Here is a 14,216-nt window from a genome sequence, read left to right on the forward strand (position 1 = left end):
GTGAAAGCGATGATCCCTTATTGATGTCACTTGTTAAATCCACTTCAATCAGTGTAGATGAAAGGGAGGAGACAGGTTAAAGAAGGATTTTTAATCCTTGAGACAATTGAGACATGGATTGTGTATGTATGCCATTCAGAGGGTCAATGGGCAAGACAAAAGACTTAAGTCTCTTTGAATGGGGTATGGTAGTAGGTGCCAGGCGTACCGGTTTGAGTGTGTCAAGAACTGCAATGCTGCTGGATTTTTCATTCTCAACCATTTTCCGTGTGTATCAAGAATGGTCCACCACCCGAAGGACATCCAGCCAACTTGACACAATTTTGGAAAGCATTGGAGTCAACATGGGCCAGCATCCCTGTAGAACTCTTTCAACACCTTGTAGAGTCCATGCCCCTACAAATTGAGGCTGTTCTGAGGGCAAAAGACGGGGGGTGCAACTCAATATTAGGAACTCAATATCCTAATGTTTTGCACACTCAGTGTATGTCTCTTCTTTTATTCGTGGAAAGAATTTGTGAACACATTTTTATTATATTTATCCCTTTTCTCCACATTTCCGTGGTTTCCAATTGGTAGTTACAATCTTGTCCCATCGCTGCATCTCCCGTACCAACTCAGGAGAGGCGAAGGTCGAGAGCCATGTGTCCTCCAAAACACAAACCCTCCAAGCCACACTACTTCTTGACATGCTGCTCGCTTAACCCCGAAGCCAGCTGCACCAATGTGTCGGAGGAAACACTGTACAGCTGGCGACCGAAGTCAGCGTGCATGCGCCTGGCCCACCACAAAGAGTCGCTAGAGCGCGATGGGACAAGGACATCCCAGCCTGCCAAATCCTCCCCGAACCCGGATGACGCTGGGCCAAATTGTGCACCACCTCTTGGGTCTCCCGGTCGTGGTTGGCTGCGACACAGCCCGGGATCGAACCCGGGTCTGTAGCAGTGGAGGCTCCTCAGTGAAATTTCATAAAAATAAAAATAGTGAAACATAAAAAAAGTTATCCTTTTTAGATAAAACTATGCTAAATATATTCATGTCAAAAAAATTATTGATTAAAACACACTGTTTTGCAATGAAGGCCTACAGTAGCCTGAACAGCACTGTCTGGGGTAGCACCATGGTGTAGCCGGAGGACATCTAACTTCCGTCCTCCTCTGGCTGCATTGACTTCAATAACAAATCGGCTACAATAGGAGGTTCGTAGGCCTCACTCCCTTCCATAGACATACATGGTAATTATCACCATTTCCGGAGGATGTCCTCTAAACAATCAAAGCTTTTGCAGTATGATCTGACATGTTATCCATCCAATAATGGAATTAGGATCAGAGAATGGACCTAGTGTGTTGTGTTGGGGTTGTGCCACAGAGCATTATGGGGGTTCTACGTGTTGCTTTGTGTCATTGCTGGATAGAGATTAAGATTGAAGAGTGATAGTTGAGCATTTAGTTGATATTATTCAACTCAAATGTGTTTTTTCTAATTACAGGAGACGGAGGAGGTTTTCACACTCAGTGTATGTCTCTTCTCAATTATAAATAGTTTTTCTCGGTTTTAGAACTTTATTTTTGTCACACCCTGATCTGTTTCACCTGTCCTTGTGCTCGTCTCCATCCCCCTCCAGGTGTTGCCCATCTTCCCAATTATCCCCTGTGTATTTATACCTGTGTTCTCTGTTTGTTTCCAGTTTATCTTGTTTGTTCAAGCTTAGATTTTGAGTTGGGCTATCGGGCTTGATTATTTTTCCCACTGTGTTGACGTGTGGTAGTGCGTGTTGTTTAGTTACCTGTTTTGGGCATTTGTTTGATTACGCCCAGTTTCGTGGAGAGTACTACTTTTCCCTGTGCGTAATAAAGCGCTATTCTGAACTTTCTGCCTCCTGCACCTGACTCCGCACCCACTACGCCTAGTGTGTTACAACTATTTTTCAGTCTGATCAACCGTAGGCTACTAATAATAGCAGATGCATACAGCCTATGCGCCCTGTCCATCTGGTCAGGGTAGACTAATTGGCAACGTTATGTATTTATAGTCCATTTGTGTGTCAGGAGAAAATATGAATGTGATCAAATTTAGTTTATATTCAAAATTGGGCTGGCTAGGCTGCCTATACGTTTTTAGTCCAAAGTTATTAACTGGAATTAATCAATCAACATCATAGTGATGACAGAGTAAAAAAATGTAGAAGGCCTACAGTTGCATTGGCCTGCATGATGCAAACATGCATAAAGCAAGCTCAGCCTTGTGAGTTGTATTGTCTATCAGTTGTCATCTATGGTTGTCCTAATCTAATCTAAAGTCGTGGATGTCGATTATGGCAGCACCCCACACCTCTTTGATTCAGTTGGGTTAAATGCGGAAGACACATTTCAGTTGAATGCATACAGTTGTACATCTGTCTAGGTATCCCCCTTTCTCTTTCCCTTAAATATATATGAACAAATATAAGGTAGCTGCAGTTTGACAGGGTTTTCATCACCCCCAGGGCCAGGAGTTTTCCCAGGAGTTTAAAAAAAAACCCATCATAGCCCATAGAAAACCTTTTTACAACTGATTAATCACTGTCATACCTTATAGGGTCCAGAGTTTTCCTAGTTAGGTTAGCATATAAGGAAAAACTCCAGGCCCCAGGGGGTAAAAATTGCCCCACCGCTCTGGGACCTATGGTGTCACCAGTCTGCTTGCAGGTGTCAGTTATCGTCAGGTATGTGGATGATCAGAGATTTATTCAGGAACGTTTCTCGGGCTACTTTGATGTGTCAAGTGGGCGAGTTCGTGCAGTCTGTGTTTGACTTGAGGAATTTTCAGATGTCTGAATTTAACTTCATAGAGAAACTCGTTGTGCCAACCTACGATGGCGCAGCTGTAATGGAATGTATCTGCTATTTGTAGAGTCCCCTCCTGTTCCCTGATTAAGAGGTGATGACTACTCCACTCCACTACCATTGTCAACTTTCTCCTGACATGAACTGAAGCCACGTCTCATGTGCCCGCTCAACCACTGGCACATTGGATGTTTCCCCTCCAAGCACTGTGAGTACCCCTATCAATTTTCTCTAATTACTGTATGTAGAGCTAATCACATACACAAACACAAATCACATTATTACACATCAATGATTTTACTCCTTGCTTGGACTAACTCATTCTTAGCTCTTTTGTCTAACTGTGTAGTGTGTTGTGTTATTGTTTTTTGTCTTCACAGTCAAATCCTGTCCTGCACTGGTCAAGCCTCTGAACACTCATGCCTCATACCCTCATTCAATCACTGCTGTGATCCCTTTCCATCACTGTGTAAGTAGCCCTCTCGTAAATGTCTTTATTAAATGCTTTAGGTTAAAATAATTAGTCTTTGACCATTTTTGAAACACACTTTGTCATCTCCCACACCTATACCGTGGGTCTCCCATCCTCCTCAATTTTTCAAGTCACCAGCCTCCACTTGTCTGTAGTGATGCCTCTAGCACTGCGATGCAGTGCCTTAGACCGCTGCTCCACTTGGGAGGCCCGGTGAACACATTCTTTGCTGAATTTCTGGTTATTTTAGTATTGTTTGACTAAAAACAATCACCCGTGGGATGGTTTGAGGTTACGTCAAAAATGCTAAAATAAGCAGGAATTCAGCAGAAAAATGTTTCATTTAGGGAATCTGTTCACCAAGTATTCCCACGAATGGATATCCACCTGTTGCCGACCCCTGTCGTAGGTTATCCATTGTGAGTGAGGTCAGAAGCATTTCCTGGTTCCTTGTCAATCAGCACCGCTACAGCCTGGATGATGCTAACCTCTGCATACCTCCACAGAATGCACAGCGTGAACAACCTGTATGCGTCCCAATTCACACCCTATTCCCTAAAAGTGCACTCCTTTTGACCAGAGACCTATGGGGAATAGGGTGCCATTTGGGACGCATCCTAAGCCCGGATTCTGCTAACCTTTGTGCGTCCCATATGACACCCTATTCCCTATATAATGCACTATTTTTGACCAGAGCCCTGTGGGTCCCAGTCAGAGGTAGGGCACTAGGGAATAAGGTGCCATTTGAGACAAACTGACAGCCAGAGCCAGAAAGAACCCTTAAACTGCTCATTCCCACATTTGTATTTCTGAACAGTCTCCATGTGTCAGTCAGAGTGGCTTGCATGTCATAGCAAAGTAGGATACACTCATCTCCCTACCTGACAGTTCTACTTCCTGAACTGAAAAAAAGAGAGGAAAACCAACCTTTCATTAAAAAGAGTGTCTTTCAGAGAAGAGCTGGTGGAATACACTCAAGTTGTACAACTGACGTACAACACATTTGGCATAATGGTTGTGATTCAACAGAGAGTTTTTCTTGAACAAAAATAAGTACACAAGGGTTGTGCAGACAAAACCTCTATCACAAAAATATAAGATATTTCATAACGATTGTGACAAATTCATTTTACATCAGTTGTGAAACCTAATTGTGGACAGGTACTTAAATGTAAGAAATAGTCTATATACTACACTGGTTATTCCCTTCTCATTCCATGTCCAGACAACCAACTCCTGAGCCTCTCTATACATAAAACACCATGTCACTTTGAGTGTTTATCAGGGGGCTGGTATAGAGGAGGATGTGTCCCACACAAGGTAAAGCGGTATTGACTAACAGTCATGATCCCTTCTCCTGCACACACACACACACACACACACACACACACACACACACACACACACACACACACACACACACACACACACACACACACACACACACACACACACACACACACACACACACACACACACACACACACACACGTGACTTGATTGCACCTACATGTCAGTGAGTGAATCAGGTACCTGCTGAGCTCACCGATGTGACCAAGCAACCACATGTTCTTTATGTAATTACCCTAACTCTAATACAACACTCAATAATGATGTGAAGACTGATGTACTCTGACATTCACTAATTCTCCAAAGATACATTTTAATGGGAAGAAAATGACAGAAAGTCTCAATTGAATGCATGACTGGAGATTTGTATATATTTTACCGGTAATACACAATTCCCCACAGTATTGCAATTGGATCCACTTGGGTATTAACTATTAGGTACATGATTTGGATTCCAGTTCTTGAGTGTATAGTCGAAGAGTAAGTGAAGTAAGTCTTCATCCCAAATGCCACCATATTCCCTATTAAGGGGACTACTTTTGACCAGGGCTCTAGGAAATAGGGTGCCATTTAGTACGCACTCTTGGAGACTATTTCCTAGTGCTCTCTCACATGAGACCAGATGGTAATTCAGCTAGAGGCAGAATATTCAAGATGTAGATTACAGATTTCATGTCCCCGAGCATAGCACTGATTCATTCAGAGCAGACATGTAGGCTACACGCACTGAACACACACACACACACACACACACACACACACACACACACACACACACACACACACACACACACACACACACACACACACACACACACACACACACACACACACACACACACACACACACACACACACACACACACACACACACACACACACAATGACTCAAGACATCTCAATAAATCACCCAGGTCTTCATACATCACAATGACTTACTCCATGACCTCATCATCATCAGAGTGGCCCTGTCCCCTCCCTACATGCTTAGAAAAAATGGTTCCAAAACGGTTCTTGGCGGAGGGATAGGGCTCTACCAAGATTCGTTTTGAACTGAAGAACCCTTTTTGGAAGACAACGGTTCATTGTAAGGCAAAGGGTTCTACCTAGAATCTTTAACATGCAGAGTAGCGTTTTTGGGAAGAAAGGTTATTTGATGATTCTTTGGAAGGCAAGAAGGGTTTTACATATATACAGTATATCATATTTTCCAACATGCGGTATTGCAGGGTGATTTTCAGAATTGTTAATTGAATGTGTTTTTGCATGTTTTTATTTTTATTTAACCTTTATTTAACTAGGCAAGTCAGTTAAGAACACATTCTTACTTTACAATGACGGCCATGTACATTGATTGGCTGATTAATGTTATGCTACACAAAGATAAACGTTTTTTTTAAACTAAACTAATCTGTTAGTAGTTGGACTTATTGCACCCATTACTGAGATTGTTGTTCCAGTTTAGATGATTGTTGGTAGTCTCAGTATTCAATCTTCCCTACCCTGGCAGTCATTCTGAATGAAGGTTGTGGGTGATAAAAAATGTCACTTGTTGGATATCCTAACACTGGCTGGATTCCAATAGGAATTACATCACTTTGCAAGCCAACATAATGTGACTTGCAGGCCAGATGTGGCCTATAAACCAGGGGTTTCCTAACACCACTGTGTAATGGTATAACTAGGCCCTCAACTAAAGGCTTTATGATATATACTCAGTTTATTAGGTACACCACCCCATTCACTAAAATTGTTAACTCATACAGACAGTGAGTCACGTGGCCGTGGCTTGCTACATAAAGCAGGCAGACAGGCATCGAGGCATTCAGATAGTGTTCGATTGAATGTTAGAATGAACAAAACGACTGACCTAAGTGACATTTGAGCGTTGTATGATCACCGGTGCCAGGCATGCCAGTTCCAGTCAGTGGTGGAAAAAGTACCCAAATGTCATACTTGAGTAAAAGTAAAGGTACCTTCATAGAAAATGACTCAAGTAAAAGTGAAAGTCACCCATATAAAATACTACTTGAGTAAAAGTCTAAAAGTATTTGGTTTTAAATATACTAAAGGATCAAAAGCAAATGTAATTGCTAATATATACGTAAGTATTAAAAGTAAAAGTATAAATCATTTCAAATTCCTTATATTTAGCAAACCAGACGGCACAATTTTCTTGTTTTTTTATTTACGATAGCCAGGGTCACACTCCAACACTGAGACATGATTTACAAACAAAGCATTTGTGTTCAGTGAGTCCGCCAGATAAGAGGCAATAGGGATGACCAGAGATGTTCTCTTGATAAGTGCATGAATTTGAGCACTTTCCTGTCCTGCTAGCCATTCAAAATGCAAAGAGTACTTCTGCTGTCAGGGAAAATGTATGGAGTAAAAATTACATTATTTTCTTTAGTAATGTAGTGAAGTAAAAGTAAAAGTTGTAAAAAATATAAATATTTAAAGCACAGATCTCCAAAATAATGACTTAAGTAGTACTTTAAAGTACTTTTAATTAAGTACTTTACACCACTGGTTCCAGTCTCAAAAATGTCTGGCCTCCTGGGATTTTCACGCACAACAGTGTCTAGGGTTTACCGAGAATGGTGCAACAAACAAAAAACATCCAGTCAGCGGGAGTCCAGTTGGTGAAAACAGCTTGTTAATGAGGTCGAAGGTCACAAACAGGCAAATAACGGCACAGTACAACTGTGGTGTGCAGAACGCCATCTCGGAACGCACAACTTGTAAGTCCTTGTCACGGATGGGCTACTGCATCAGATGACCCAGAAAGCCATTCCTCCCTCCCTCCCTCTATTACTCCACCTATCCCTCCACTCCCTTCTACCCTCTCGGGGGTGAGAGTTGCTGAGCTGTCATTTCCTTCTATGCATCTCTCCCTTGACACGTCTCTTCCTCCTCTCCTTGTCCATTGATTTCTCATTTCTCCTCATGTCTTACAGGGAGGATGGATATCATGTTCCTCATTTAGTAACTGGTCGAAACAAGCGTACTATGTAGGGAATAGGGTGTCATTTGGGACGCACACACTTAGACACAGATATGAATACTGTAGCGCACTGAGAGAATCTCCAACCAAAAAAACATCCCGCGTAGCCTGCTGCTGCATCACTAGTATGGCAACAAAACCATCTCTTTCTTTTCCTTAGTTTACTTAGCATGGAGGTGGAGAAGGGTATAAACTACACCTCCATTTTAGTTCTGTCCCTCAACTCGAAGTGGCCCTGTAGGAGAGAGTGATCAATAGTCTTCTTCCAACTCCTCAGTGAGCGTAGAGACACACACACACACCTGAGTGCACTGCGGGAGGATGGTGGCCTGCTGAGATAGACATTAGTCAACCCTGACTAAATATCGGGTGATGAGTCAATAATTAGAGAAGGGAGATTTATTGGTGCCACAACGCTGCTCATGCTTTTTCTGCAAAGTGGGAAGGCGATGCTGTCATTGTGGTTGGGAAGTGAGGAGAGAGTGTGGGGGGAGAGAGAAAAGAGATGCGAGATGAGAGAGAGAGAAAAGGGAGAGATTCTACAGGAACATAAAAAATATGAGACAAAGGATGTGGGATGCTATTGTGGATGTGGTTGTAATCATGCTTCTGTGTGCTGTGTTTTGTCTAATACTGGTAAAGTATCTCTGCATTGTTTGTTTCAGGTGTTTCTCTACAGATTACTGTGTTTAATCCTCGGTTTAAAAACAAGAGACTGAAATTAAAGCCACATAAATAAAACTCATGGTGGAGAGGGGGGGGATGAGGGATTAGCAGGGTGAAAAATAGAGCAAGAAGGTACGGAAGGAGAAAGAAAGAGAGGCGAAGCATAGTGACTGAGAGAGAAAGAGACGGACAGAAACAATGACAAACATTGATAAATACTCCACCGCTTAATAATAGAGGAAAAACATGTTCTCTCCATGCCATTATACTGTAGGTCAGGGGTAGGAACCTGATTCAGCCGCGGGCCGATTGTTGTCGGAACGGATGGTCGAGGGGGCGGGACATAATTATAATAATTTGTACACTGCAAATTGACCACAACTAAGCCAAAAAATACATATATAATTTCATACCTTGATTACATTGAGACATGATCACATTCACTGAGTGTACTAAACATTAGGAACACCTGCTCTTTCCATGACATAGACTGACCAGGTGAATCGAGGTGAAAGCGATGATCCCTTATTGATGTCACTTGTTAAATCCACTTCAATCAGTGTAGATGAAAGGGAGGAGACAGGTTAAAGAAGGATTTTTAATCCTTGAGACAATTGAGACATGGATTGTGTATGTATGCCATTCAGAGGGTCAATGGGCAAGACAAAAGACTTAAGTCTCTTTGAATGGGGTATGGTAGTAGGTGCCAGGCGTACCGGTTTGAGTGTGTCAAGAACTGCAATGCTGCTGGATTTTTCATTCTCAACCATTTTCCGTGTGTATCAAGAATGGTCCACCACCCGAAGGACATCCAGCCAACTTGACACAATTTTGGAAAGCATTGGAGTCAACATGGGCCAGCATCCCTGTAGAACTCTTTCAACACCTTGTAGAGTCCATGCCCCTACAAATTGAGGCTGTTCTGAGGGCAAAAGACGGGGGGTGCAACTCAATATTAGGAACTCAATATCCTAATGTTTTGCACACTCAGTGTATGTCTCTTCTTTTATTCGTGGAAAGAATTTGTGAACACATTTTTATTATATTTATCCCTTTTCTCCACATTTCCGTGGTTTCCAATTGGTAGTTACAATCTTGTCCCATCGCTGCATCTCCCGTACCAACTCAGGAGAGGCGAAGGTCGAGAGCCATGTGTCCTCCAAAACACAAACCCTCCAAGCCACACTACTTCTTGACATGCTGCTCGCTTAACCCCGAAGCCAGCTGCACCAATGTGTCGGAGGAAACACTGTACAGCTGGCGACCGAAGTCAGCGTGCATGCGCCTGGCCCACCACAAAGAGTCGCTAGAGCGCGATGGGACAAGGACATCCCAGCCTGCCAAATCCTCCCCGAACCCGGATGACGCTGGGCCAAATTGTGCACCACCTCTTGGGTCTCCCGGTCGTGGTTGGCTGCGACACAGCCCGGGATCGAACCCGGGTCTGTAGCAGTGGAGGCTCCTCAGTGAAATTTCATAAAAATAAAAATAGTGAAACATAAAAAAAGTTATCCTTTTTAGATAAAACTATGCTAAATATATTCATGTCAAAAAAATTATTGATTAAAACACACTGTTTTGCAATGAAGGCCTACAGTAGCCTGAACAGCACTGTCTGGGGTAGCACCATGGTGTAGCCGGAGGACATCTAACTTCCGTCCTCCTCTGGCTGCATTGACTTCAATAACAAATCGGCTACAATAGGAGGTTCGTAGGCCTCACTCCCTTCCATAGACATACATGGTAATTATCACCATTTCCGGAGGATGTCCTCTAAACAATCAAAGCTTTTGCAGTATGATCTGACATGTTATCCATCCAATAATGGAATTAGGATCAGAGAATGGACCTAGTGTGTTGTGTTGGGGTTGTGCCACAGAGCATTATGGGGGTTCTACGTGTTGCTTTGTGTCATTGCTGGATAGAGATTAAGATTGAAGAGTGATAGTTGAGCATTTAGTTGATATTATTCAACTCAAATGTGTTTTTTCTAATTACAGGAGACGGAGGAGGTTTTCACACTCAGTGTATGTCTCTTCTCAATTATAAATAGTTTTTCTCGGTTTTAGAACTTTATTTTTGTCACACCCTGATCTGTTTCACCTGTCCTTGTGCTCGTCTCCATCCCCCTCCAGGTGTTGCCCATCTTCCCAATTATCCCCTGTGTATTTATACCTGTGTTCTCTGTTTGTTTCCAGTTTATCTTGTTTGTTCAAGCTTAGATTTTGAGTTGGGCTATCGGGCTTGATTATTTTTCCCACTGTGTTGACGTGTGGTAGTGCGTGTTGTTTAGTTACCTGTTTTGGGCATTTGTTTGATTACGCCCAGTTTCGTGGAGAGTACTACTTTTCCCTGTGCGTAATAAAGCGCTATTCTGAACTTTCTGCCTCCTGCACCTGACTCCGCACCCACTACGCCTAGTGTGTTACAACTATTTTTCAGTCTGATCAACCGTAGGCTACTAATAATAGCAGATGCATACAGCCTATGCGCCCTGTCCATCTGGTCAGGGTAGACTAATTGGCAACGTTATGTATTTATAGTCCATTTGTGTGTCAGGAGAAAATATGAATGTGATCAAATTTAGTTTATATTCAAAATTGGGCTGGCTAGGCTGCCTATACGTTTTTAGTCCAAAGTTATTAACTGGAATTAATCAATCAACATCATAGTGATGACAGAGTAAAAAAATGTAGAAGGCCTACAGTTGCATTGGCCTGCATGATGCAAACATGCATAAAGCAAGCTCAGCCTTGTGAGTTGTATTGTCTATCAGTTGTCATCTATGGTTGTCCTAATCTAATCTAAAGTCGTGGATGTCGATTATGGCAGCACCCCACACCTCTTTGATTCAGTTGGGTTAAATGCGGAAGACACATTTCAGTTGAATGCATACAGTTGTACATCTGTCTAGGTATCCCCCTTTCTCTTTCCCTTAAATATATATGAACAAATATAAGGTAGCTGCAGTTTGACAGGGTTTTCATCACCCCCAGGGCCAGGAGTTTTCCCAGGAGTTTAAAAAAAAAACCATCATAGCCCATAGAAAACCTTTTTACAACTGATTAATCACTGTCATACCTTATAGGGTCCAGAGTTTTCCTAGTTAGGTTAGCATATAAGGAAAAACTCCAGGCCCCAGGGGGTAAAAATTGCCCCACCGCTCTGGGACCTATGGTGTCACCAGTCTGCTTGCAGGTGTCAGTTATCGTCAGGTATGTGGATGATCAGAGATTTATTCAGGAACGTTTCTCGGGCTACTTTGATGTGTCAAGTGGGCGAGTTCGTGCAGTCTGTGTTTGACTTGAGGAATTTTCAGATGTCTGAATTTAACTTCATAGAGAAACTCGTTGTGCCAACCTACGATGGCGCAGCTGTAATGGAATGTATCTGCTATTTGTAGAGTCCCCTCCTGTTCCCTGATTAAGAGGTGATGACTACTCCACTCCACTACCATTGTCAACTTTCTCCTGACATGAACTGAAGCCACGTCTCATGTGCCCGCTCAACCACTGGCACATTGGATGTTTCCCCTCCAAGCACTGTGAGTACCCCTATCAATTTTCTCTAATTACTGTATGTAGAGCTAATCACATACACAAACACAAATCACATTATTACACATCAATGATTTTACTCCTTGCTTGGACTAACTCATTCTTAGCTCTTTTGTCTAACTGTGTAGTGTGTTGTGTTATTGTTTTTTGTCTTCACAGTCAAATCCTGTCCTGCACTGGTCAAGCCTCTGAACACTCATGCCTCATACCCTCATTCAATCACTGCTGTGATCCCTTTCCATCACTGTGTAAGTAGCCCTCTCGTAAATGTCTTTATTAAATGCTTTAGGTTAAAATAATTAGTCTTTGACCATTTTTGAAACACACTTTGTCATCTCCCACACCTATACCGTGGGTCTCCCATCCTCCTCAATTTTTCAAGTTACCAGCCTCCACTTGTCTGTAGTGATGCCTCTAGCACTGCGATGCAGTGCCTTAGACCGCTGCTCCACTTGGGAGGCCCGGTGAACACATTCTTTGCTGAATTTCTGGTTATTTTAGTATTGTTTGACTAAAAACAATCACCCGTGGGATGGTTTGAGGTTACGTCAAAAATGCTAAAATAAGCAGGAATTCAGCAGAAAAATTTTCATTTAGGGAATCTGTTCACCAAGTATTCCCACGAATGGATATCCACCTGTTGCCGACCCCTGTCGTAGGTTATCCATTGTGAGTGAGGTCAGAAGCATTTCCTGGTTCCTTGTCAATCAGCACCGCTACAGCCTGGATGATGCTAACCTCTGCATACCTCCACAGAATGCACAGCGTGAACAACCTATGTGCGTCCCAATTCACACCCTATTCCCTAAAAGTGCACTCCTTTTGACCAGAGACCTATGGGGAATAGGGTGCCATTTGGGACGCATCCTAAGCCCGGATTCTGCTAACCTTTGTGCGTCCCATATGACACCCTATTCCCTATATAATGCACTATTTTTGACCAGAGCCCTGTGGGTCCCAGTCAGAGGTAGGGCACTAGGGAATAAGGTGCCATTTGAGACAAACTGACAGCCAGAGCCAGAAAGAACCCTTAAACTGCTCATTCCCACATTTGTATTTCTGAACAGTCTCCATGTGTCAGTCAGAGTGGCTTGCATGTCATAGCAAAGTAGGATACACTCATCTCCCTACCTGACAGTTCTACTTCCTGAACTGAAAAAAAGAGAGGAAAACCAACCTTTCATTAAAAAGAGTGTCTTTCAGAGAAGAGCTGGTGGAATACACTCAAGTTGTACAACTGACGTACAACACATTTGGCATAATGGTTGTGATTCAACAGAGAGTTTTTCTTGAACAAAAATAAGTACACAAGGGTTGTGCAGACAAAACCTCTATCACAAAAATATAAGATATTTCATAACGATTGTGACAAATTCATTTTACATCAGTTGTGAAACCTAATTGTGGACAGGTACTTAAATGTAAGAAATAGTCTATATACTACACTGGTTATTCCCTTCTCATTCCATGTCCAGACAACCAACTCCTGAGCCTCTCTATACATAAAACACCATGTCACTTTGAGTGTTTATCAGGGGGCTGGTATAGAGGAGGATGTGTCCCACACAAGGTAAAGCGGTATTGACTAACAGTCATGATCCCTTCTCCTGCACACACACACACACACACACACACACACACACACACACACACACACACACACACACACACACACACACACACACACACACACACACACACACACACACACACACACACACACACACACACACACACACACACACACGTGACTTGATTGCACCTACATGTCAGTGAGTGAATCAGGTACCTGCTGAGCTCACCGATGTGACCAAGCAACCACATGTTCTTTATGTAATTACCCTAACTCTAATACAACACTCAATAATGATGTGAAGACTGATGTACTCTGACATTCACTAATTCTCCAAAGATACATTTTAATGGGAAGAAAATGACAGAAAGTCTCAATTGAATGCATGACTGGAGATTTGTATATATTTTACCGGTAATACACAATTCCCCACAGTATTGCAATTGGATCCACTTGGGTATTAACTATTAGGTACATGATTTGGATTCCAGTTCTTGAGTGTATAGTCGAAGAGTAAGTGAAGTAAGTCTTCATCCCAAATGCCACCATATTCCCTATTAAGGGGACTACTTTTGACCAGGGCTCTAGGAAATAGGGTGCCATTTAGTACGCACTCTTGGAGACTATTTCCTAGTGCTCTCTCACATGAGACCAGATGGTAATTCAGCTAGAGGCAGAATATTCAAGATGTAGATTACAGATTTCATGTCCCCGAGCATAGCACTGATTCATTCAGAGCAGACATGTAGGCTACACGCACTGA

General features: G+C 42.6%; 1 protein-coding gene across 4 annotated transcripts in view; it reads right to left on the reverse strand.

Moving 5' to 3' along the window:
- The window catches only part of camkk1a (calcium/calmodulin-dependent protein kinase kinase 1, alpha a), a 151,021-nt gene that overhangs the window by 90,861 nt on the left and 45,944 nt on the right, over positions 1-14,216 (reverse strand). The window lies entirely within an intron of this gene.

This window comes from Salvelinus alpinus, chromosome 1, assembly GCF_045679555.1.
Source record: "Salvelinus alpinus chromosome 1, SLU_Salpinus.1, whole genome shotgun sequence".
Classification (NCBI taxonomy): domain Eukaryota; kingdom Metazoa; phylum Chordata; class Actinopteri; order Salmoniformes; family Salmonidae; genus Salvelinus; species Salvelinus alpinus.